Source organism: Protopterus annectens, chromosome 3.part0 (assembly GCF_019279795.1).
Source record: "Protopterus annectens isolate FY-2018-M chromosome 3.part0, PAN1.0, whole genome shotgun sequence".
Taxonomy (NCBI): Eukaryota; Metazoa; Chordata; order Ceratodontiformes; family Protopteridae; genus Protopterus; species Protopterus annectens.
The window spans coordinates 1,964,725,961-1,964,751,820 of NC_056731.1; the positions used below are offsets into that span (position 1 = coordinate 1,964,725,961).

At 40.4% G+C, this 25,860-nt stretch overlaps 1 protein-coding gene across 1 annotated transcript in view; it reads left to right on the top strand.

Moving 5' to 3' along the window:
- The first annotated feature begins 1,493 nt into the window (after window positions 1–1,493).
- Window positions 1,494–25,860, top strand: part of SEC22C (SEC22 homolog C, vesicle trafficking protein) — a 717,172-nt gene continuing 692,805 nt past the window's right edge. The window contains exon 1 of the mRNA XM_044066059.1: window positions 1,494–2,017. The gene's annotated coding sequence lies outside the window, so the exon portion shown is untranslated. The remainder of the gene's footprint in view (window positions 2,018–25,860) is intronic.

The following is a 25,860-nucleotide window of genomic DNA, read 5'->3' on the forward strand; positions in this document are numbered from 1 at the left end:
AGGGACTGACTGCAGTCTTCAAACATTTGCAAGAAATCCCCAAATGTTATGCAGAACAGATAAAAAGTATGTGGCAAATTCAAGGGAAGAGGATAGCTAACCTCATAAACTTTTTTTTTTGATAGAGTGGTACTGGGTAAAATACACAAAGGCCGGGATAGGGAATTTATGTATTTGCAAAATTAGGTTCAGTAGCTTAAAATAACAGCGCAAGATAAGTGTAAGAGAATTTTGTTTTAAAGTAGCTATACTGGGTTGAGGAAGATATTTAAAGAGAAAGGACAATTATAGAAGTTGGCCACCTAAGTCGATTGCCATTGACTGGCTCAATAATTTAGTGTATGACTTTGTTTGGTAGTTCATTTTATATTCAGAAAAGAATGTAGCTGGAAACATATATCTGAACTGCCTTCAGGAATTCTAGACAAAAGCAAAAATGATGGGGGTGGGGCCCGATCAAAGGAACAAAATCTTGAATAGATTTGTATCATTGTCCATATAAACCTAGACAGTTGCTAGAGTAATAGTTTTTGTATTAACATGCATTTTTCTGAAGGATTTGAAGTCTGAAACTCAAATGTCTGTCATTATTTAGTGACTGCAGTCCTCAGTGTTTGTAAGAAATCCACAAATGTTTATGAAGAGCTAGGATGACTATCTGTTCCTCTTTATACAGTACCAACTGCAATGATTTTTGGCTCTCAAATTAAGCCTTGGTCTTCCTAGATTAATGGACGTTCCTCATAAAGTCAGGCTTGGTTCTGATTACATACCTTATTAAATAAATAAACTAAGAATATTCAAAGAGTTCTTACCTCAAACTATTTGTTTCTGATTACATACCTTACTAAGTAAATACACTAAGCAACTATATACAGTCTACTAGTACGTAAAAGATCTACTATTGTGAAAAACGAGAACGCCCTCCTCATTCTGACTCTTTGCTGTGATTTTTGTAAAGTTCAGTGCTATCTTTGGCTTTTAACGTTCAGAGGCTGAGAGGTAAGCTCACGGCAGTCCCATTTTGGCACTTGTGTTCTGATGGGGTGGCACTGGCAGCATGAAAAGTGGCATTCTGAGCTTTTGGACAGCATACCTCTCAACTTTCCAGATTTTTGCCCAATACTTCTGTTAAAGTCGTCATAAAATGTGTGGTTTTTCTGGAAACTCGCGGAGGACTGAAGTCACTAAATGATAATATTTAAATTGCCCTATTTTGGACATTTGCCCCAATTTTTTGCTAGGAGGTTGAGAGGTATGTTTTATTCTGCCCACGTTACTATTGTAAATAGAAACGGAAGCAACGCGAATTCAACAAGAACGAACTCTAATTTGGCAACATGCTCGTATTTCTATGAAAAGTGTACAATTTCAGGCTTGTGAAAGGATAGGCGTGTCAGCCCTATTAGGAACCGTTTAAAACATACGGGACGCATTAACTGGGCATTTTGCGAAACTATTGTCAGTTGAGAGGAATGCTTCTAACTGATACTTTGGAAGACTGTAACCTCACTTACTACAATCATATTCAGTGGAAAGCATAAATGTATTTGCATTGGCAATCACAGCATTGCCTAGGTGCAGCAGTTTGTTGGTATATATACGAAATCAAGGACCTACTGATAAAGCACCTTGCTAAACTGCTACAATCACTATCTCAGTGTATTAAATACATTGTAAACAGTTGACGCCCAAAGACATTAAGATTCTTTACGGAAACACCCTTGGTAAGGCTTGCACTAGATAAACAAAGCTGTTACAATCCATTTTACAAAACATCTCAATCTCAAGCGTCACGCACTATTGTAGTTCAACAGGGAACAGTTTACGGCAGTTAGGACTGCTTACCTCAGTGTACTAGTGTAGCCTGTCTTGTTTACGACACCTGTGTTAGATGTTGGTTTGTATGATAGTTACAGATAATATAGTTATTCACTATTTCTCGTATCCTAATTTGTCTCCTTATGGTATCCGAAGTGACCTCCCCACTGATACTAATGTGTATACTGCAGACCAGGTAAGATTGTCAGTCAGTAAGTCACAAGTGACAGGTACTGTGAGCTGAGCTGTCAAACTGCTTTGGAAACAAGACTGGCATCTCTACATTGACAAGCATGGGTGGTACTGGATGAGGATTTCACCGTTGTTCTGGAGTATTTCGTTTGTTTCTGTTTATTTTAAGAAGTATGCATGTTGGGTGTTTAGCCCAGTGCAACGTATATCCGTTTTGTATTACAGCTGAGATTGAAATAATGTACCCATGTGATATAATTTCGTATTTAGTGTCTTCGTATACCTGTCAAGTAAATGGTCGGATTTAGGAGTGTGTTCCATGTGCTTGCCTTTTTTAATTTGTAGGCCCTGTTAAATTTGAAAGTGTTCACATTTTTTTCAAACACTAACGTGGGTTTGTAGTTCGTGTTATAATAGAAGTACTTGGATGTTTGTTATGCACTTTTTGGTGATACATTCCACACACATTCCAAGTATCCCTGATTTTGATTCATTTTTTTTTATTTCTTTGACTGTACTGACATTTTTGTGTTTTTTTGCCTCAAAATGTTAATAGAATAACATTTTCCGCTACAAAATGTGTTTTCTGTACAAGTATTTGTTTCTAATGACTGGAATGTTTGTGATTCTCGGTGATATACCTAAAGTTAAAAAAAAAAATTACAAGGGACATTGAAAAAATATGAGGGAAATCAAAGACCTTCTGCAAATTTGAGGAAAGTAGAGAAGTATGGTCCCTGATTTTAGTGGTATCAGGCTGGGATCTGTGTTAGTGGTCTCCCTATTACTAAGGGTTAGTCTTTTGCTTGTGGTTCTAGTGCCATTTTAAAAGGTAACGTCCACTCTGAAGAAAAAAAAACTGTTCTTTTTCTCAGTTTATAACATTTTTGTGCTGTACTAATGCCTGGTCAGCCTTAGTATTACGCTTTGTTCTGTAATTTGTTATCCCCAAATGTCTTGATGTAGATTAACAGACTGGCATTATTTTGTTTTTCAGTCTGTCTTGCTCCCATATTGTATTTCATGGCACCATAATATGTGTAGAATAGGTACAATAATTCAGGTGGCCCATTTTTCTTCTCACTTGTAACAGTAGTTTGAGTCAATTACTTCTTAGGTCGTTTCTGGAAACATTTCATATGTTTCTTTTTGACCAAGATTTTTGAGGTGAGATAATTGTATGTTGCTAAAAGCTGTTCCTAAAGTTTTATTCCATGTAAATCAATGAAATGTCAGGATTTTTTAGGTATTCATGCATGCATTTCTAGCAAATAGGCACAGCAGGCATCCTCTGTACTATCCTTGTTAGGTATCTGGTATAAGCAGCTTTGCACCATCAGTTGTGACTGACATTTGATACAAGCTGTGACAAACTGAAAGGCTGTCAGCCCAGCTAGCTGGAATTTTGTAAATAATTATATGTCCCTTGAAAATATTAATATGATTTATATAGAAATGTGACACTGCCAGCCAACTATCTGCAGTTTTGTAAATAATCATATGTCATTTGTGAATATTAATTTGATTGATAGGCTTGTCTTACAAATGTAAGCAAACTATATGTTATGTGTGTATTAAACTGCTGGTGCAGAAGTGTGTGTTAAACTGTATGTTATGTACTGAGCTTCAAGAATCTGACCACAGTGTACCCTACTGGAAAAGAACAGAGTTAACCTGCAAACTCTAAGGAAATAAGTGAATAGTTTTACGATGGTGTTTATCTCACTCAGCTAGGAGACAGAATGTCTGCAGCTAGAAATTCTTTCTATTGTTTGGAAACAGAAATAATTATAGGTTTGGAAACAGAAATAATTACAGGTTTCAAAGGTAAAAGTGTTTAACTGTTTTACAACTTCCAGTTCCAGTCAAACTTCTTAGAGAGAAGTATTTTTGATACAGAGGTGCTAAATTTTAAGTTTCTGTTAGCCTGGGAACTGAAGGCAGAGGTAACAAAGAATGATGTAATCTAAGATAACCCAGCAGAAATGTTTGATAGTAATAAACTATCTCAGAGAGTGAGTCTGTGCATTTTGTATTTGTCTTTGGATTTGACAACATTGTCTCATCAGCACTTGTCTTGCTCTGTAAGTAAGTCATTTAGGGCATAGTATCTCTTAGATATAGATAGGAATACAGTAAATATTAGTTTAGATGTTTTCTGTATTTATCTGAGACTGGGCTGCAATGTTGTTTTAAAGTATTTACTGTGTTTCTGAACTCTGTTGTCACTGTGTTGAGTTATTGAGAATTGTTTTGTGCTTTTGTTATTTATTATTAAATATATTTAAACCTTTTAATTGTGGCTGGTTTGTTTAGAGATATTTAAGATCTTAGAGTACATGCATATTTATTTGTTGACATTGTATAGGCCACTCCTAAATACCCTTAAAATGTTTGGTCACACTTACCATTAGATAATAGTAACATTACACAGTAGAATTGGTCACCCTTTGGGAAGGGCCTTATAGTAGCTGATAAGAGTGGTTGGTGGCAGCTGGTACTGCCTTATAGTCTGGGCAGAAGGGGACATAGCTAGTGAACCTGTGCCAGCTTTCCCCTGGAGTGTCTGTGTTCTTGTATATCAATCAAATCTCAAAATGTGTGTGTGTGTGTGTGTGTGTGTGTGTGTGTGTGTGTGTGTGTGTGTGTGTGTGCATCAGCTGCTTGGGCAGTGACACAAACCACTGGTTGGACAGAGTGGGTGCTGGAGGTTTGGCTTGACCACTTGGCTGAGATCTTAACCTTACAGCTGTACCAGTGGGGAGTCTTACTGGGAGTCTGGATAAATAGAGAGAAACCAGCCCCAGACTGACTGTGATCTCTGTGTGCTCTTAAGGGAAATTGTACTTTATTGTGTGTGTACTTATCCTCCCGATGTGCATGTCCCTCACTGGTGCTAGTGGTGAGGATTGAGGCTCCTTGATTACTGGGCCAGTGCAGGAACATCACATATTAATTGTTTGGCAGTATTGGGATAGTCAAATCACATATTAATTAGTTGATAGTGGTGAGATAGCCACATCACATATTAATTGCTTTGTAGTGGTGTGGATATTGAATTCCTGAAGCCTGTGTACAGTGATCACTGAAGGTGTTTGTAGTCTTAATCAGCCACGCAGTGAACATTCAGAGTTCATATCACAATTGTTTTATTTATTTATTTTTTTGTTAACTTAGTTAGTCAGGGAGAGGAGGGAAGCATGTCAGCAGAGGAGTATGGCAAGCTGTTGGCTGAGATGTGCCAGCCTAAAGAAGTGGTGCATGCCAACCTGACTAAAGCAGACTTGATTGCAGCTTTAGTCACAGCTGCATCAGAGAATAGCAACCAGGACAATCAGACTGACCGTGGAGATGTACAACTCTCAGAAAATGGACAGCTCAACTTTTCGACAGATGACTTAAAAATCCATCAAGAGTTAAAGAGACTGGAGTTGGAGGCCAAGCGTTTGGAAATAGAAGCAGCAGAGAGACTGAGGAAAATGAGAAACTGCAACTCCTGGACACTGAGGAGAAAGAGAGGCAGAGGCAACATGAAAAGGAGATGCTGACTCTTCACCAGAGTCATAGAGGTAATGGGGAAGGGAGTAACCGAACCCCAGAAGCAACAAAGTTCAGTAAATTTCTTCCACAATTTACAGAGGGGGATAATTTTGGTAGTTTCATTCATATGTTTGAGAGGGTATGTAAACAGTATGATGTTGACCAAGGCCTCTGGATACTGTTTCTGACCCCCTTACTCCATGGTAAAGCTGTAACTGTAATGTCCAAACTGTCTGATACTGACTGTTTAAGTTATAATGTTGTAAAGAAATGTTTGCTAGAATTTTTTAAGTTAACACCTGAAGCTTATAAGAAAAAAAGTTTTGTGAGCAAAGACGCCAGGCAGATGAATGTGTGTGTGAATATGTTGCTGAACTAAGCACTTATTTTCATAGGTGGGTGAGTGGATGTCAGGTCACCACTTTTGAAGGGCTGGCAGACCTTTTGGTGGGGGATCAAGCTCTTAGCACTTTGCCTGAGGACATGATAATCTGGTTAGCTGATAGACAATGCACTACTGTAGATGAGTTGGGGTAGAAGGAAGCACTGTATGTAGCAAACAGGGTATCGCTGCACAAGAAAGGGACACCCAGTGCTGCTCATGGGTCTAAGGGAACCCATGGTGGGCAGCCCAGACTGCCCCAACAGTGTCTGCCAGTAGCAGGGGAAGCCATTAGCCCAGGTACATGTCCAGGACAATGGATTAAATCTTTTAAATGCAACCAGTGGGGCCATGTAGCATATAGATGTCCAGGGAGGCAAGGTGGGGACCAAAAGGTGGGAGAGCCAGTAAGTGGAAATGACAAAATGCCAACAGTAGGTTGTCTTGAGACAACAAGTGTAGCAAACTACCACAATAGGTTATATCCTATCTTAGTGAATAGGAAAGAGACCATTGCTAAGAGGGACACAGCCTCTGACCTAACCATTGTGAAGCCTGCAATGGTTACAGAGGAGCACTACTCACTTGGGCAGTCTACTCCAGTCAGTGCTTTAGGAGGGACCCCATTCCAAATACCTTTGGCTAGGGTTCACCTTGACTGAGAGGGTGGAAAAGGAAGCCAGTGAGTAGGTGTGTTTGAGGGTATACCTGCAGATGTCCTGATAGGGAATGATTTTGATAATGCAGTACCGTGTGTGCATGCAGTTGCACGCAGTCAGGCTTGGAGACAAGCATGTGGGTCTGGTAGCCTGGGGGGAGACACAGACAGACCTCACACTTGCAGCCACAACTGGTGAGGTGGTTTCTTCAGGGAGGGATCTACTCTGTAGCAGTGAGACTGAAGGTGAGCCACAGCTGCTTGTGGGTACTGATGTTCCCTTGGACAGAGTGACTGCAAGAGCAGAGGTGAGTAGTAGGTCCTAGGTTGACAGTGAGCCACTGCTCTCAGAGGATAACAGACTTCTTGTGGAAGGAGAGCTGGGAAGGGTTACAAAGAGAGAGTTGAGACAGGCTCAGCTCTCAGACCCTACATTTCAAGGCCTGAGAGAGGTAGCTAGTGAGGCACCTGATTCTCAAGGGAAGGGGTATCTGTATACTGGGACAAAGGGTTACTGTACAGAGAGTGAACCCCCTGAGGGAGGGCTAGAGTGTGAGAGAATACAGCAGTTGGTAGTCCTCAGAGCCTACCATCTGGTACTTCTAACCATAGCCCATGATATTCCCTTTGCAGTTGATGTGGGCATAAAATGTACAAAGAGATGTGTTATGCAGAAATTGTATTGGCCTGGGATTTCCAGAGATGTAACAGGGTAATTGCAGGACCTGTGAGCAGTCCCTAAAGGTAGGCAAGGCAGGAGACAAGGTGAAAGCTCCTTTGATGCCTATGCCTGTGATTGAGGAGTCATCTCAGAGGGTAGCTATGGATATTGTGGGGTCTCTGAATACCCCAAGTTCCACAGGGAAAAAGTATATCCTAGTGGTAGTAGATTATGCTACCAGATACCCTGAGGCAGTGGCTCTGCCCTCCATTGAGCAGAAAAGGTGGCCAATGCTTTGTTAGAAATTTTCAGCAGGGTGGGTTTCCTAAGAAAAATACTGACTGACAGAGATGCTAATTTCATGTCAGACCTGCTGGCTTGTCTGTGGAAGTACTGTAGGGTGAAGCACCTAAAGACCACCCCCTACCATCCCCATAGTAATGCTCTTGTTGAACAGTTAATCTCTACACTCAAGACCATGCTACAGGTATTTGCAGACGTGGGAGTGGGACAAATATTTGCCCCATCTGTTGTTTGCTTGCAGAGAGGTTCCCCAGGAATCCACAGGTTTTTCACTCTTTGAGTTGTTGTATGGGCATAGGATGAGGGGCCATCTAGATTTAATTCGAGATGAGTGGGAAGGTGAGTGTGAATCCCACAAGGAGTCTGTTGTGGCATATGTCCTAAACCTCAGGACAAGACTCCGGGAACTCATGGGATTGGCCCATGTGAACTTGGTAGAAGCCCAACAGCAGAAAAAGGTTGGGTATGACAGGAATGCAAGAGCTATAGAGTATGCTGTAGGGCAGTAGGTAATGGTTCTCATTTCTGTCAGACAAAACAAATTGCAGGCAGCTTGGGAGGGACCCTACAAGCTGGTAAGGAAGGTCACTGATGTTAACTACATCGTAGAACTGCTAGGCAGGAGGCAGGGGCACAAATTGTACCATGTTAACATGATGAAACCTTACCATGACAGGGAGGCCCTGGTGCTGAGTATTTGCAGTACAAGGCAGGAGGAGTCTGAGGGGGATTTGCTACAGAGGGCCAGACAGCCAAATCCCAAATTACTATGGTGGAGCCTAGGGTTGCATGTGTATGATGGGACAGTGCAGCATTGTACTGGGGTCAGCAATGCCAAGGCAGCTGGAATCTCAAGACAGGGAATGAGGTAAGGTATTCCCAGATAGGGTCAACCCTCTCAAGCAAGGTTTCTCAAGGCTTATTTGAAAAACTAGTTTGAGTTCTCGTTGGGGGGTGAAGTGTGACAAACCAAAAGGCTGCCAGCCCAGCTGTAATTTTGTAAATAATACGTCACTTGAAAATATTAATATGATTTATATAGAAATGTGACACTGCCAGCTCAGCTATCTGGAATTTTATAAATAATCATGTCATTTCTGAATATTAATTTGATTCATAGGCTTGTCTTACAAATGTAAGACAACTATATGTTATGTGTGTTTTAAACTGCTGGTGCAGAAGTATGTGTTAAACTGCATGTTATGTACTGAGCTTCAAGAATGTGACCACAGTGTGCCATACTGGAAAATAACAGAGTTAACTTGCAAACTCTAAGAAAATAAGTGAATAGTTTTACAGTGGTGTTTATCTCAGCTAGGAGACAGAATGTCGGCAGCTAGAAATTCTTTCTATTGTCTGGAAACAGAACTAATTACAGGTTTCAAAGGTAAAAGTGTTTAACTGTTTTATGACTTCCAGTTCCATGCAAACCTCTAAGAGAGAAGTATTTTTGACACAGAGGTGCTAAATTTTAAGTTTCTGTTAGCCTGGGAACTGAAGGCAGAGGTGACAAAGAATGATGTAATCTGAGATAACCCAGCAGAAATGTTTGATAGTAATTTAAGAAGTATCTCAAAGAGGGAGTCTGTGCATTTTGTATTTGTCTTTGGATGTGACAACATCCTCTCATCAGCACTTGTCTTGCTCTGTAAGTAAGTCATTTAGGGCATAATATCTTTTAGATGTAGATAGAAATACAGTAAAGATTAGTTTAGGTGTTTTCTGTATTTATTTGAGACTGTCTTGCAGTGTTGTTTTAAAGTATTTCCTATAATTCTGAACTCTGTTGTCACTGTGTTGCGTTATTGAGAATTGTCTTCTGCTTTTATTATGTATTATTAAATATTGTTAAACCTTTTAATTGTGACTGGTTTGTTTAGAGATGTTTAAGCTCTTAGCATACTTACATATGAAATTGGTGACACTGTATAGGCCACTCCTAAATAGCCTTAAAAGTTTTGGTCACCCTTTGGGAAATGCCTTATAACAGCTGATAAGAATGGTTGGTGGCATCTGGTACTACCTTATAGTCTGGGCAGAAGGGGGCATAGCTACTCAACCTGTGACAGCCTTCCCCAGGTGTGTCTGTGTGTTTGTATGTCAATCAAATCTCAAAGTGTGTGTGTGCATCAGCTACTTGGGCAGGGACACAAAGCACTGTTTGGACAGAGAGGGTGCTGGAGGTTTTGGCTTGACAACTTGGCTGAGATCTTAACTCTATAGCTGTGACAGTGGGGAGTCTTATTGAGGATCTGGATAAAGAGAGAGAAACCAGCCCCAGACTGACTGTGATCTCTGTGTGCTCTTAAGGGAAATTGTACTTTACTGTGCGTGTACTTGTCATCCTCCTAATGTGCACATCCCGCACTGGTGCTAGTGGTGAGGATTGAGGCTACTTGATTACTGGGCCAGTGCAGGGGCTTCACTCTTGCCTGTGTTTACATAGGTAATAGTAACACTTAGTGGCCAAACGTGGCAGTACATATCAGTTTGTGTCTTTAGTGATAGTTTAACTGTTCCTAGCAGTGAAATCACCGAAAAAAAGTGTTTGTCCCTTTGTGTAATGCATGCTGAAACAGGCACCTTTTATAAACAATATGAGATATGACTAGGTTAAAAATGGTGAGAACTTTATTATCTGTGGCTCAAAAAAAATGGAAACAAAACTTAAAAAACTGAGCACCAAGTTATACCTTGACAATGTGTTAAAGTAACTCTTGAATGAAGGTACTGAAGTTGTATTTTAAGTGAAAAACATAGTCTCTTCCCTTTGTGCTTAAAGTGCCAAGCAACACTATTTACGTTGGTCTATATGTGTTACATGATGCAAATGCTTATCTTCATTTGTACAGGTTACATATGTATCAGTTTATTTATTTACTTTAATGCTTTGCTTCCCATTAGTTAAATGAAAGTTTATTTTTATTTACTGGTACATCCAGTGATGTAGAGTTCATTTATTTTTAAAGCTTATTTCCATACATCCAAGGATTTACTAAGAAATTGCACATTCACACATACAAACAGATATTTTTCTACGGGTACAGAAGTGAATATTCACATAGGAGTTTACAAGGAGTGCCTGGATAGTGAAGAAAGCAAGTTTGTGTATCAGCAGCAAGCAAGAAGAAACTCGTGTTGGTAAAATACTTGTGTTGAAAACTGCTTTTGACTCTTTAATATATGATTAATGGCATATGATCGAAACAAAAAATAAACCAAAGAAGGAGCTTTGTGTGAGTATTGAGCAGTACATGCAAATGCAAGTTTATGACATTGGTAGTATGTGTGTGAGCATTAAACTTGACATTCTTCATAGTAACTGCTTGCAAGATGCAGATGAACATTGTGAGCTCAGTAACATTGCTGGACAGTCTAACGCATCTGAACTTAATGTACCTTGAAGTTAAAGGGAGATTTGATGTAGCAGAAACAAATAAATGTTTTGGGTCAGCTAATGTAATACACAGCATGTCATAGTGCACTCTCTCTACCTCTCTAATGAGTCTCATTTGACTTCTGGAATGACCCTGTGGATAGCCACAGGTATCCATGGAGTTTACAAGGCAAAGTGGGAAATGGAAATAGGTTGTCAGGTCTTTCCTCCATATTACAGATGCACACACACTCACATCGGTGCATAATTTAAAGTCCCTGATCCACATTAGTACATGTCTTTTTAATGCGGGAGAAAACCAAAGCAATGAGAAAAAACATGTGGACAAAGGGAGATCGTGCAGACTTTTCACAGAATGCGCCCTACTGTGAGAACCTTTTGCTGTGAGTCATCAGTGCTGTCCATTGCACCGTTATGCTTCCCTCATACTGCATTGCAGAATATGTAAACAACTAAAAGCATTTGGCATGAACATTTTCTCACCAAGGAGACCAGACTGTTGTTCTTGAAGATCATCCTATCAAACTTAGACTATGCTTCGCCTATTCTCAGTTCTACTACTTCCACAAACATTAAGAGACTTCATGCTGCTCAAATCTGTACCTTTTGCTTTGCAGTAATCACCTGTGCTAGCTAACTAAACACAGTAAATTTTTACCTTCTCTTAAAAAATATTTTCCAGTCACTAACCACATTAATTAACTTCTGTCATCCCTTCTTTACAACCTCCTTAACAATATTACATACTCTGCTCTCAACAACAACCAGGTAAGAGCCCAGATATTCACTTAGATTGTCATCACTATTACAACTAACTCCACTCTTTCCACTCCGTTAGCTACACTTATCCGTTTAATTATCTTTTCAACACATTCTACTGCTTATTCCTCTCTTAGGATCTTTGATATCAATAACTCACTTATTGAAACTAATATCAATTTTAGATGCCTAGTAATTTGGCTAGACTGGTCCTTCATCTATCAGGAACATATTCAAAAACTGAGATCCAAAATTGATTGCCTCTTATTCAGTGCTTAGAACATCTCACACTACCTCTCAGTTCTGAAGGAAAAGTGGTATCCTACTTGCTCAACTCGAACATGGCCTATCTTTATTTGCCACCACTTCAAACAAAAGTAAAACTACTCTGCAGACCTTATCAAATAAAAATTGCTTTTTCATTACAAATTCTCCTCAGTATGAACATCACTGCCTCACTTTAGCCAAAGAAAAAGAGCCAGAGCCGATCTCCTAACTGGGTCCCTGCGTCTCAAGCTACTCCATCAAGACACCCCATCTTCTCTTGCAATTAATCTCATTGCAGCCAGCCCATCCTCCTACCTCAGAAGCCAATTTGTTGTGAGCCTTCACTAATCCCTGCCACAAAACTGTGTTCTTCAAATCATAGCCTCTCTGTTCTTGCCCCTGTACTGTGGTAACCTTCCTTATGGCCTCACCTACCTTACTAGATACTACAAGTTTAGGTCAGAATTCAAACAGTTCCTGATTTGTCAGCATTAATCCAAATGCCAGTAAATTGTAGGCATTATTTAAATAAAATTTTGCCAATGAGTTAGCACTTCTTTCTTTCTGATTTTTTTCTTATGCTATACTGTTTCAGTTAAGTCTATGTATTACTATTTACATATTTGTTAATTTACAGGCAGTGCAGTTTCTTCTGTACTGTGTTTGTAGACATCAGTGACACCACCCTGTAAAAACCCATGAAATGTGTAACAGTCTGTCAGTCTTTATACTAACTCCTTTGTACATCTTTTAATTTTCTTTTGCATTCATGCTTCTATATTATTAGCCACACATCTGTTATGTGGTACTTTTATTGATATTTGTTTATTTTTCATTGTTTACAATGTGTTTGCAACTGGGGCTGAGCCAGCAGTTGGTGATTCTGTGATCATCTGCCCTGGTAACCAAAGTATGAATGAACGAGTGAATAAATAAATAGAACCCATAGCCTGAGATAACAAACCTGGCAACTTCTCATCATTAAATAAGTCTTATTACTTAAAGCATTAAACTGCGGTAGCGTTGTTGCCTCACAGTAAGTCGTTGTCCTGTTCGATTCTCAGCTAAAGCTTCTTCTGTGTGGAGACGTGCGTGAATGGCCGTACCCTCGTTGAAGGTTGTGCGTCAGGGCCGGTAACTCGGCACGTAAAAATCTACTGCCAATCATTAGCGGACCGGAGTTCCGCTGTGGTGACCCCTAACCGGGAAAAGCTGAAAGGCGCAACAACAACAACTTAAAGCATTAAAATACCACCAGCTTTCCTCATTGTGTGGAGTGTATGTGCCTAAGTGACTGCACCCTATACAACCTTCAGTTTCCCCTCTGCTTCAGTTGCAGCATTCTTTTTCAGTCTCCCTCTCTCCTCAACCTCTTTATTTGTTTTCCTTTCTTTGGTATCTTTGTGTAAACACCAGAATTTTAGAATTATTGATACCGGCACTGGCAATCAGTGTTAACATACTTGTCTGCCTCTGCATTGTTTGCTGCATAAACAATACTCATTTTCCATGACTTTACATGGATAATTGCTTTGTAATTCATGTGATTTGTAGGTGTTATCTCCTTACTGTAGGTGTTATCTCCTTACTGTTGTTTAATCATTCCACTGGTTGTATCTCATGTCATTGCTAGGGTGGTTCTGAATAAGAACTAAATTGAGCAGGCAGAGAATGACGGAAGGAAGGGTGATAAGAGGGCCTAGGAGGTCTGACAAAAAAACAAAAGGGGAGGGCAGGATAATGGGTAGAATAAAAATTGAAGACTTGTAAGAGTCAAGGAGTTGAATCCTTCAGTTTAAATAGCATATATATATATATCTATAGATAGATATATAAAAAACACATGGCCAGATTGATTACACAAGAAACATTAAGAACATAACTTAAAAACAAATTAATATGTAAGTGATCCAAGTTTTAGAGCTGATTCTAAACTGCCCATTTAGGTCAGGTTGTTTGTCTGGTGTTGCTGAATGTATTCGTTTCTTTTCACATTTCTCTGTAAAATTTAGCAGATCACCATCTCTCTTATTGTTATCTACAGCTTGTAAGATGGTAAACTGAAATTTGTGTTTCATTATATTCAAGACATGTTTACATAATACATTTGTATGCACCTTCCATTTTATCTCTGGATGTATACTTATCGTCCCTTTTAATTTTCTGTTGGATTTGCCCCATACCTTCCAACTTCTAAGTGCAAGAAATCTGGACAAAGCCAAAATAATGGGGAACAAAGGCCTAAAATCAGGGACAGATTTCAAATATTGCTTGTTGCTAGAATAACAGGTTTTGGATTAGCATTCATTTTCTGAAGGATGTGAAGTGTGAAACTCAAATGTCTGTCATTATTAGTGATTTGTCAGAAAAACACACATTTTAGGAGGAGTAGGGCAAAAATCTGGACATTTGGTCAAAATCTGTACAGTTGAGAAATATTTTGCCCACATATGAAGCATAGCAATCTATGCAGGTTGGCTTATAAGTAATACTCCTAAAATCACAGCCAGCAAATACATATAACTTACAAACAGTGGATGTGTAAAATGTGTTTTTTCTTTATGGAGGTATTAACGTTGCTGACACCTCATGATATGTTGATCTTTTCTGACTAACTTTACAATTTACTGAAAAAAGCATTCTCCTTGTAGCAGAACTTCTTTCAGACTTTCTGCTCTTTTAAAAGAAAACTTCAGCCAATCTGGCAGAGTAGTAATAAATCCATAAAATGGGTTTAATATGGTAGTATGTTTTGCACAGCCCGTGGTTGTATGTTACATGTTAGTTATCTGATTTTAAACATGGATGCACAATATTATCACCAGAAAAGACAGGTCTTGAGTATTTAAATGTTTAGCAACATTAGTGTATCATAACCCCGCCGTATAAAATCTTATGTTGTGCTGTTTAGTTGTTCCACTACAGCATCATCATTAATATTAAATTCAGAGAGTTGAAGCATTTGCCCGCATACTCATTTTTGAACATAGTTAGTGGATGCATGCTATGCCTTTGTAAAATGTATTCTTTTAGTAGGTAGCTTAAATACAGTACTGGTAATATTACAAGGTAATGAATGATTAAAAGTTGTATCCTAGAAATTTTTACGATCCTCTACTGGGTTAACTTTAAAATTCCAATACTTAACTGTATTGGGTAAGTAATTTACTGAATTATTTTCCTCATCTTGTATTCTGCCCCATAAAAAGAATATATCTTGTACAAATAATTTCCAACTTGTGTAAAAAGGGATTTTGCGCATAAAATGTATGGTCATGCTTCCAGGTATAGGTTCATAGGTAGGTACTAGGCTATCTGCCCAAAGGCATTTATAAGCCTAGCCGGAATGTGTTGGCTTTTGCCGCCCCATTAGTTCCCTGTGCCTCTGTCCAGCAGAGCCATTGAAGTGATCCCCGGGGTAAACTCCCATCCACTCATCAAGGTTTCTCTTGAAGAGGGTTAGAGAGGAGCTCTGCCTAATGTAGATTGGAATTTTGTTCCAGAGCATGGGAAGTTTCTGGGACAGGAATCTATCCCTCCAGCATGTCCTATTTATTGTTGTGGTGAGGTTTAGATCCCTAGAGCGTGTGGCTCGAGGGGATATGGTTTTCTTTAGGTGGAGCATGTCCATTAATTCTGGGTTGGACATGGCCTTGTATGTCAGGCAGAGATTGACTAGGCGGTATGCAACTGAGTACAGCTGGAGTTTCTTCAGTCAAGCTGCATAGGGCATCTGTTTGAGGCCAGTGATCCTCTTGGTGAAGTACTTCCGTGGTCTTTCCAGCTGTTGCAGGTGTCTTGTAAGGTACATCCCAAATGGGGCGTTGTACTCTATGATGAGTCTGATGAGTGATGCGTAGAGGGTCACAATGACCTCTTTTGATCTGGATGCAAACCCTTTTGTGATTAGGTGGGCCACATAGAAGGATTTTCTAACTACTTTGTCAATATGATTATCAAAGGGAGGTTACTATCTACTTGGGTCCCCAGATCCCTTATTACTTCTTCCGTATTTAGGGGGCTACCACCTGTGTGGTAGTTTGTGAGTACTTTTTTACCAAAGGGGATGACTATGCACTTTTTGGCATTTAGCTTGAGGCCATGGTTTTGACACCAGGTATCTGTCTCAGTGAGACCCTTTTGGAGGATGTCTGTGTCAGCCGGAGAGTGAATTATAGCCTCTAGTTTGCAGTCGTCGTTGAACTTGGTCAGCCATAGTCCTTCTGTGCTTGCCTGTATCTTTGAGAAGTGTATGCCAAACAGGAGGGTTCTTAGGACTTAGTCCTGGGGAACACCACTTGTAACGGGTTTAGAATCAGACCTAGCTCCCGCGACTCTTACCATGTAGGTTCTGTCCGTGAGCCAATTGGCAACCCACCTCGTGACATAGGGTTTATGTTCAGGCTGGTGAGCTTGTCTAAAATACCTGAATGGGGAATGGTGTTGAAGGCCTTTACGAGGTCTAGGTAGGCTGTGTGGACTTTTCCGTCATCTATAGCCTTGGTAACTGTCTCAAAGAAGTCCACCAGGTTTAGGAGGTATGATCTGCCCTCAACAAAGCTGAACTGGGTAGGGTCCAGTGTTTGGACGTTCCCAATGTCTCTGTTTATGAGATCCATGATGATGCGCTCCATAGCCCTGCAGACCAAGCTAGTCAGGCTTATAGGGTGATAGTTCCCGGGGTCTGTTGTGGCTCCACCTTTGTGGAGTGGAATAACCGTTGCTATGCGCCACTCTATGGGACATGTAGCCTGTGGAGAGGCTGAGTTTGAACAGTGTGTTTAGGTGAGGGGTTAGTTCATCTTTGAGCTCATGTAGGATGCAGTCTGGGACACCATCCGGTCCCACTGATGCTGTGTTTTTGGCTTTGGAGGGGGTTGTTTTAACCTGAGTGTTCAGGGGACTACATTCTTCTGGTATGGTTATGGGCCCTTTTGGGGGTGAGATGGGGGTGAAATTTGCACAGAACCTGTCTGTCAGGATGTTGGCGATATCAGTCGGTTCAATGTATTTTGTGCCATTCTGCACTAACTTGAGCAGATCTGAGAATTGCCACTTAGATTCTTGACATAGCTAAAGAATGCCTTGTGGTTATCTGTGGAGTCCTTGGCAATGTTTCTTTCAAAGCTAGTCTTGGATGATTTTATGAGGGATCGTAGTTTCTTGCTAATACTGATCAGGGATGTCTTCCCTTCTTGGGATTTTACTCTTTTCTGTTCTAGTTTCCTCCTTCTGTTGTATAGCTTGTTTGTGGCAGGGGTCCACCAGACTGGTTTCCTTTTCTTGGAGGAGTGAGTCTTGGTTTTGCTTGGGATGGCACGATCCATGCATTCTTGTAGGTGCCTGTAGAGTGCATTAGTAAGGGATTTTGCAGCTTGGACAGCGTTATCTTTTGGCATGGAGGCTTTGAAACTTTCCACCTCGGTCTTAAGTAGCTTGAAGTTTGCTTTTGAAAAGTTTTTCACGGTGGTTTCTTTGACCGGGGGGGGGGGGGGGATGTGGATATCCAGAGTGATTTGTTTATGGTCAGATCTAACTAGCGAGAGGTTGACCTCCGGTGTGGAACACCGGTCACCCATGTTGGTGATGACCATTTTCAGTATGTTTTCACCTCTGGTGGGAGTGTTGACCAGTTGATCCAGGGCGTTTGAGTTTACAAATTCTAGGAAATGTTGGGCAAGGGAGTTAGTACTTGAGTAGTTCTCCCAGTTAATGTTTGGGTAGTTGAAATCACCCAGTATTAGGGTGTTTGGTAGGACCTTTATGATTCCCAGTGTTTCCAGAAACACGGAATGGGGGTCCTGGGACATGGTGGGTGATCTGTTGCAAGCTACAATTTGAATTGCAGTTTTGCCCATTGAAAGTTGCATGTGGATGATCTCTGAAGCATCATGCTGTGCCACTAACCTGGAGGTGTGGGTATCCTTGATGAATATGGATATGCCCCCACCTTTTGTATTTCGGTCCGGGTTCTGTGGCCGAAATGTATGGTATGAGTTGTAGCCTGGTAGTGCTGGGGTGCTCTCTGGAGCTTTAAACCCGGTTTCTTTTACTGCACATATATCGATGTTCTCCATACTGAGGAGTGCCCCGAGTGCATGCATTTTGAGGTTTAGACTTCTGGCATTGAGTATCATTACCCTCAGTTTTTTGTTACTTGTGCTATTTACGGCAGTGCATTTGTCTTTTGAGCCTTGCCTAAAAAAAGCACTATAGGGGTGGCAAGAGCCTTGGCCAGTATTCGAAAGCCTAAGGGTGACAGGTGCAAGCCGTCTCTAGTGAAGTAGCATGGCTTGTCGAGCATGTCATCCCAGGTGGACAGACACTGGATCCCCTTTGAATGACACCAGAAACTTAGCCAATTGTTAAAATTGATAATTCTTTCTTTATACCGTGGTATCATTCTTGGTGAGGGCAGGATGCTACTCAGGGTCAGGGTCATACCGGCCTGGGCGTACGTGATCAGAGAGCTCTTCCATACCTCTTTTCATGTAGTCCACGGAGGTACGGCTCAGGTCATTCACACCAACATGGACAATGACAGAGTCATATTTTTACTTGTTCTGGAGTGACCTGAGTGCTTGTGTTATGTGGCGGATCCTGGCATCTGATAGACAGCTAATAGTAACCTTCTTCTTGTTCAGCCTAGTGAGTGGGATGTCAGTGTGCCTGACTATAGAGTCACCTATTACTAGTGTGTTGGGTATGTTATTTTGCCTTAAGGGCTGTGATTGCGTGACACACTGGTTTTGTGAAGTATGTGTTTCATGGTTTGTGTTAGGGGGTGGAGGTTGCTTGGATGTCTGCTTTGGAGGTCTCTGTTTCTTTTGCAGATTTTTATTTAGAGCCTCAGAGTATGTTTTCGTGTATTTACATGTGTTTTTTGCCGGTGTTGGTTTAATGGGTCTGTGCGAGACTGGTGGTATGATGCAAGTATTTCCCTTCTCCTCTTAACTGTCTGATCCAGTTTTGGGTTGAGAGAGCTTAGCCTCCAGTTTGGCTGTATAATTCTATCTCTCACATGTATTAGTGTTTGTTGGTAGGAGGAGAGGGTTGTCGGTGTACATGAGGCAGTTGTAACATTGCCTCAAAATGCCCAGATTCACCAGTTGGACTGGAGTGTACACCTAAAACTGCTCTTTGGGCATGCCTCGATAGGTACAGTGAACTGTTTTACTGATTGGCTGGTAAGGTAGAATAGAGAGCCTTGTCCTTCTCTACAGTATAGGGGGATCTAGTGCTCAAAACTCATAGCAAGCACTTATAAACCCTAGCAAGTGCTGGGCTGAGAAATGAATGGTTTGAGTGCTTAAGTTGAAAGTTTGACTAGTTCCAAGGGAAAAATTGAAGAGGAGACTTTGTGCAGCCAAGAATAGTTATACCTTAGCTAACCTGTGTTGCCTGGCGCGCAAAACCGTGCAAATGCAGTTTTTATAGCAGGGAAATGAAAGAGATAGAAATTAGCCCAAAATGGCCAATAAACTACTCATTTCTGGGCTGATACCACTCCTCCAGGGACAGATAGGCTGCTCAAAGCTCCCCTCTCTCACAGGTGAATAGAGAAACATCCTTCTCTCCAAGTAAGGTATGGGCAAACACAGAGACTTGTAACACAGCCCTGGATTCAGCACTAACCTGAAAACTGGACTATAGTAGCTTAGAAAGGCAGGAAAGAAGTATTTTTTCCCAGAAAATAAAGCAGATACAATAAAAAAACTACTTTAAATGCACAGAAAAGGATACTTATTGTTATATATCTCAGATCAGAGTTGTAGTCAATGCCCCTAGTAATAAAGTAGGAAGAAATACAAATACAGTAAAAGCAGATGAATAAAGTGCAATTTATATAAAACAATAGAAAACAAACAAACTAATTTAAACGTTACCCAGTTAACCAGAAAAAAGCTCAAAACTGAGCCCTGTTCCAGCAGTCTTCAATCAGATAAGTTCTAACTGCACACTCCTGCCACTAGGGTGCAGGTGAACCTTCTCCAAAAAATATGGCCTGGATTAGTGCTCAAGATATACAAACAAAGCTAGATTCAGCAGGCCTGAATCTGGTCTATGCTACAGCAACAAGGTGCACCAATTTCAGAAAGAAACAGTTAAAATAAGTAGGCACAATAAGCCTGTGAAAAGAAATTCCCAGCTCAGAAGGGCAGAATCCAGCCTCTCCTCCCACAAGCGTGCAGACCACAAACCTTCTTAATGTAGAATAACTGGTCTGAAGCCGAAGTGCTTAAACCAGAACTAATACACTTTTAGAATAGCAGACACTGAGCCTTCGATCAGCAATTCCCAGCTTAGAAGGATGTAAGCTACCTGTCCTGCCACAACAGTGCAGACCACAAACCAGACCACAAACCTTCTTAATATAAAACAACTGGTATGAAGCCCAAGTGCTTAAACCAAAATACTTATAATAACAGTTACAATTTAAATTAGGCTACTACCAAGCAGTAATAAATACAGCAGAATAAATAAAATTCAGTACTTTTAAGAAGAGGCAAAAGCAAAATAAAGTAGGAGGAAACACAAATACAGTAAAAGCAGATGAATAAAGTGCAATTCTCTCTTGGGAGGTAGATATTAAATTGTAGTTTTTATCAAGGCACTCTCTTTCAAAAATTACTATGAGAACTAGTATTCAAAGAGTTATAATCCCTCCTACCAGTTATTACATTAATACAGAATCAAGTGCAGCATTTGATCATAGGATCATAGAAGGTTATTAGGGTATTGGCCCTGAGGCCCTTATATGCCTAGCCAAGAGTTTAGCCCATGTTTAGACAAATAAGTACCTGATGCCCCTGTCCAGTAGGGACATGGTTGGAATCCCAGGGGTGTATTTTCTGTTTCCCATCCTAGTTATCCAGGTTGCTCTTAATAAGAGGTAAAGGGGTACTCTGCTTGACATAAAGAGGGAGTCTATTCCACAGCTGGGGGAGTCTCTGGGACACAAATCTTTCCCACTAAGTCTTGTTGATATCACAGACCAGGTTGAGGCTGTGTGTAGGGGTTACTCGAGTGGAGCTTAACTTGCGGATATGCAGCAGTCCCGTCAAGGCAGGGTCTCTAATCACTTTGTATGCCACATAGAGGTCACCTCTGAGGAGTCTGTATGAAACTGAGTAGAGGGATAGGGCTTTTAGCCTGTCTGTGTATGGTAGATGTTTGAGGCCCTGGATTCTCCTGGTGAGGAACCCCTGTGGTCTCTCCAGCTGCTGCATGTGCTTTGCAAGGTACATGCCAAAAGTAATAATGGGCTTTATAAGGGAAGAATACAGGGAAGTTTTGACCCCCTACATTTCCCTGGATGAGATACCCTTACTTATGAGCAACATGCTGGTCAAAAGCCAGGTTGCTATCAACCTGGCTGCCCAAGTCCCTCACGACTGATTGCGTGCTTAGGACATTGTTATTAATGTGATCATTTGTGGGGACGTCACTCTCCCCCAAGGGGATAATGATGCATTTTTTGGTATTCAGCTTGAGGCCATGTTTCTTGCACTAGTCATTTATCTGAGTGAGACCCTCTTGGAGGATGTCCACATCACTAGTGGAATTGATAACAGCACCCAGCTTGCAGTCATCTGCAAACTTTGTCTTTGGCTTGCACCTCAGAGAAGTATATACCAAATAACAGAGGCCCCAAGACCGAACCCTGGGGTATGCCGCTTGAGATGATGAGAGAAAGGCATGAACTATGATTGATAAATGTGAATGTTAACTTGTGTTTCAGAAGCAGTCACATTTGTTTTATTAATAAAGGTAGGTCTTGCAGTATTCAAACACTTATTTTATTTATTTGTCCTTTGTTGACCAGTTTAGTCCCAATAGGCTAGTAGCTTCTCTGTAGAGTAGACTTTAGGTAGTATTGATACTACTAGGGGAGATTTGACCAGGGAATCTGTGAACTTCCCTTCACTTTGAGGTTGCAGTGGGATGACATCTGCTGTGCGTATGATCACTTGCATACTTCCTGGCATAGAGAAGGTTAGAAGAAGCAGGAAGATGGTGGAGAGCATGGAGCCTTTGTGAAGTAGAAGGAGATGAGAAAGAAGGAAAAGGTCTCCCTATGGATACCAAATATCAAGTACATTTCTTTGGAAGAGGGAAAAAGAAGGTTTTATTAAATCTGTGGGCTGTACAAATAGTCAACAGTTAGCAAACTTTAAACTGGATTTGTTTAAAGAAATGGAAGTAGTCGAGTTATTCAAAGGTGGACTTTTGGATTCACAGCTGGTGTCACTAATCAGTAAGGAGGAACCAGTAGACGGGTCAGAAATATCATAGTCTGAGTTACAGTAGAAAGTATTTGGAGATGCCATGGATGATTTTTCCAGTAATAAAGAAGAGAGTAAAGTTTTTCAAGAAACAAAATTAACTAAAAAATTGTATGGAGAAGTGGTAAGTGGACTATAACAAAATGGGTACTGTGACTGTTAGTAAAAAAAAAAAAAAAGATATACTAACAGTATAAAGAGTAAAAAAGGAAGAGACTATAAATAGGTGTTACAATGTACTATTGCCTATTGGTTTCACTGCGGAAGGTCATCTTCTTCTTTCGGCTGTTCCCGTTAGGGGTCACCACAGCAGATCATCTGTTTCCATTTCTTCCTGTCCTCTGCATCATGCTCTTTCACACCAACCTCCTTCATGTCCTCTCTCACCATATCCATAAACCTTATCTTAGGCCTTCCTCTTTTCCTCTTACCTGGCAGCTCCATCCTTAGCATCCTTTTCCCAATATACCCAGCATCCCTCCTCAACACATGTCCAAACCAACGCAATCTCGCATCTCTTGCTTTGTCTCCAAACTGTCCAACCTGAGCTGACCCTCTAATATACTGATTCCTAATCCTGTCCATCCTAGTCACACCCACTGCAAATCTTAACATCTTTAACTCTGCCACATCCAGCTCTGACTCTTGCCTTTTTGTCAATGCTACCGTCTCCAACCCATATAACATAGCTGGTCTCACTACCCTCTTGTGGTCCTTCCCTTTCACTCTTACTGGTACCTGTCTGTCACAAATCACTCCTGACACTCTTCTCCACCCATTCCACCCTGCCTGTACTCTCTTCTTCACCTCTCTTCCACACTCACCATTACTCTGAACTCTTGATCCCAAGTACTTAAACTCATTCACCTTTACCAACTCTACTCCCTGCATCCTCACCGTTCCTCTACCCTCTCTCTCATTTACACACATATATTCTGTTTTAGCCCTGCTGACCTTCATTCCTCTCCTCTCTAAAGCATATCTCCACCTCTCCAGGGTCTCCTCAACCTGATCCCTACTCTCACTACATATCACAATGTCATCTGCAAACATTATAGTCCATGGGGCCTCCTGTCTAATCTCATCTGTCAACCTGTCCATCACCACTGCAAATAAGGAAGGTCTCAGAGCTGATCCTTGATGTAATCCCACCTCCACCTTAAACGTATCTGTTACTCCCACCGCAGTCCTCACCAATGTCACACTACCCTTGTACATATCCTGTACAACTCTTACATACTTCTCTGCCACTCCCGACTTCCTCATACAATACCGCAGCTCCTCTCTAGGCGCCCTGTCATATGCTTTCTCTAAGTCCACAAAGACACAATGCAGCTCCTTCTGACCTTCTCTGTATTTCTCCAACAACACTCTCAGAGCAAATATTGCATCTGTAGTGCTCTTTCCTGGCATGAAACAATGCTGCTAATCATTAATCATCACCTCCCTTCTTAACCTAGCTTCCACTACTCTTTCCCATAACTTCAAGCTGTGAATGATCAATTTTATCCCTCTGTAGTTACTGCAGCTCTGCACATCACCCTTATTCTTAAAGATAGGCAGCAAAACACTTTTTCTCTACTCCTCAGGCATCCTCTGACTTTCCAAAATTTCATTAAACAATCTGGTTAAAAATTCCACTGCCATTTCTCCTAAGCACCTCCATGCTTCCACTGGTATGTCATCTGGGCCAACAGCCTTTCCATTCTTCATCCTCTTCATAGCTGTCCTTACTTCCTCCTTGCTAATCTGCTTCACTTCCTGATTCACCATCCCCACATCATCCAACCTTCTCGATATAAGGTCTTTATTTCATTTTGGTAAATAACATTTTTGTTCATAGGTTCATAGATCAGTACTAAGCTAACTGCCCTTGCGAGCCATTTTAAGCCTAGCCAATTATCCCTTGTGAGACTCAAACCTTGCACCTTGTGTTTGTAAGGCAAACACCTTAACCATTAGGCCACCCTCCCAACCCCTGTGATGTGTCATTTGAGACTGGTGATTTCCTGGACATGTATTTTTTTGTTTTTTGTGAAGAAAAAAATGACTGACTTACTTTGGAATAATTTTATTTTTTTCTGATCAAGAAAATTGACTTAACAAAACCTTATAGTTCAGTTTAGAACTGATGAAGTTTAAATAAGAGATTTGAAAGAATATTTTGCAAAAAAATGTTACTCCACTTAGATGAATGAGAAATGGGAAGTGGGTGTTTTTAAAGAAAGCATTTTCCTACTATTATTTTTATGGCTGACAGTAGAGGAGCTATAAACTATATTAATTAACCCAAGGCATTGTACTTTTGTGGGGTGTTTATGTATCTTATAGGTTCATAGGAGGTTACTAGGCTGCAAACCAGGAAATTGGACCACAAACTACAAATGCAAATGGGAATGCAACAGTAACTGACCTGCCATTTTATTATACAGAAGATAAACAGGTTTGTCTAAATACAATGAAAAGGCTTCATCAGATAAAATCAAATAAAAAACTCATACTTTTTAAAATCCAAGTAAATTCACATGACCCAGTTAATCAATTTGGCTGTTAAATATTCCATCCACAAAATAATTCATACAGTACATCAAATACAGTAAACAAAAATGGCATTTCAGTGACTGTTGTGTTTCCCATTTTCATATGTAGGTTACTAGGGTAACGGCCCTAGATCCCTTACAAACCTAGTCATATATATCTTGAGTTGCCCCAGTTGTCTGTGGTTAAGTTCACAGAGGTAGAGGTCTATGGTAGTTAATATTGACTTTCTCGTTGCAGGAGGGACATGTGAGCCACCCTAGGAGTGAATTTACGGTCACCCATCTATTGATCTAGGTTGCGTTTGAAGAGGGTCAGGAAGGGGCTTCTTAGTTGTTGTGACAAAATAAGGTGTAGTCAATGTGGACAGAATGAGCATATGATGAATAAGTGCAAGAAAATATGTAGAATTTGCAATAAAGAAGGGCATTGTTTTGTTTGTAATAAAATAATAAGGGGTTGAGTTTATTACAAAATAAGGTTAAAATGAGGACGAAATGACAGAAGTAGAAGAGTTTGGTAAAAAAAATAAAGTATTTGCAGTTTGCAACAAAATGGAGAGAGATGAGGATGAAATAAATGAAAGTGATATTTAAGAAAAAGGGGTGAATATGGCTAATAATAGTGGTGCTATAAATGAAATTCATGGTGATGAATAATTAGGGAGTGTATTACAGGATGTAGAGAGTGAAAGATCTTAAGTATAAACAATGCTCAGGATTTAAAAAACTCTCTAGATGAAAAAATAAGCAAGAGAAAAAGAAAGTTTAAAAATCTTTCACTTAAAATAAAAGGAAGTAATAATTTGAGATTTGTTTCTGTAAATGTAAATTGCTGGGTAAATAGGATTAGAAGAATATTTTTTCTACAGTGTTGTCAGAAGTGTGAAGCAAAGGTGATTTGTTTACAAGACACTAAATTTATTTCAGAAAAAAGACAGAATAGAGGGGTTGTGGAATGGTAAGATCACCTGAAATTTGGGAAGTTTGGTGTTCGGGCATTGATTTTTTGTTTAGTGAAGAAATACAAATTTTGATTTTTGCATTGTAAAAACCA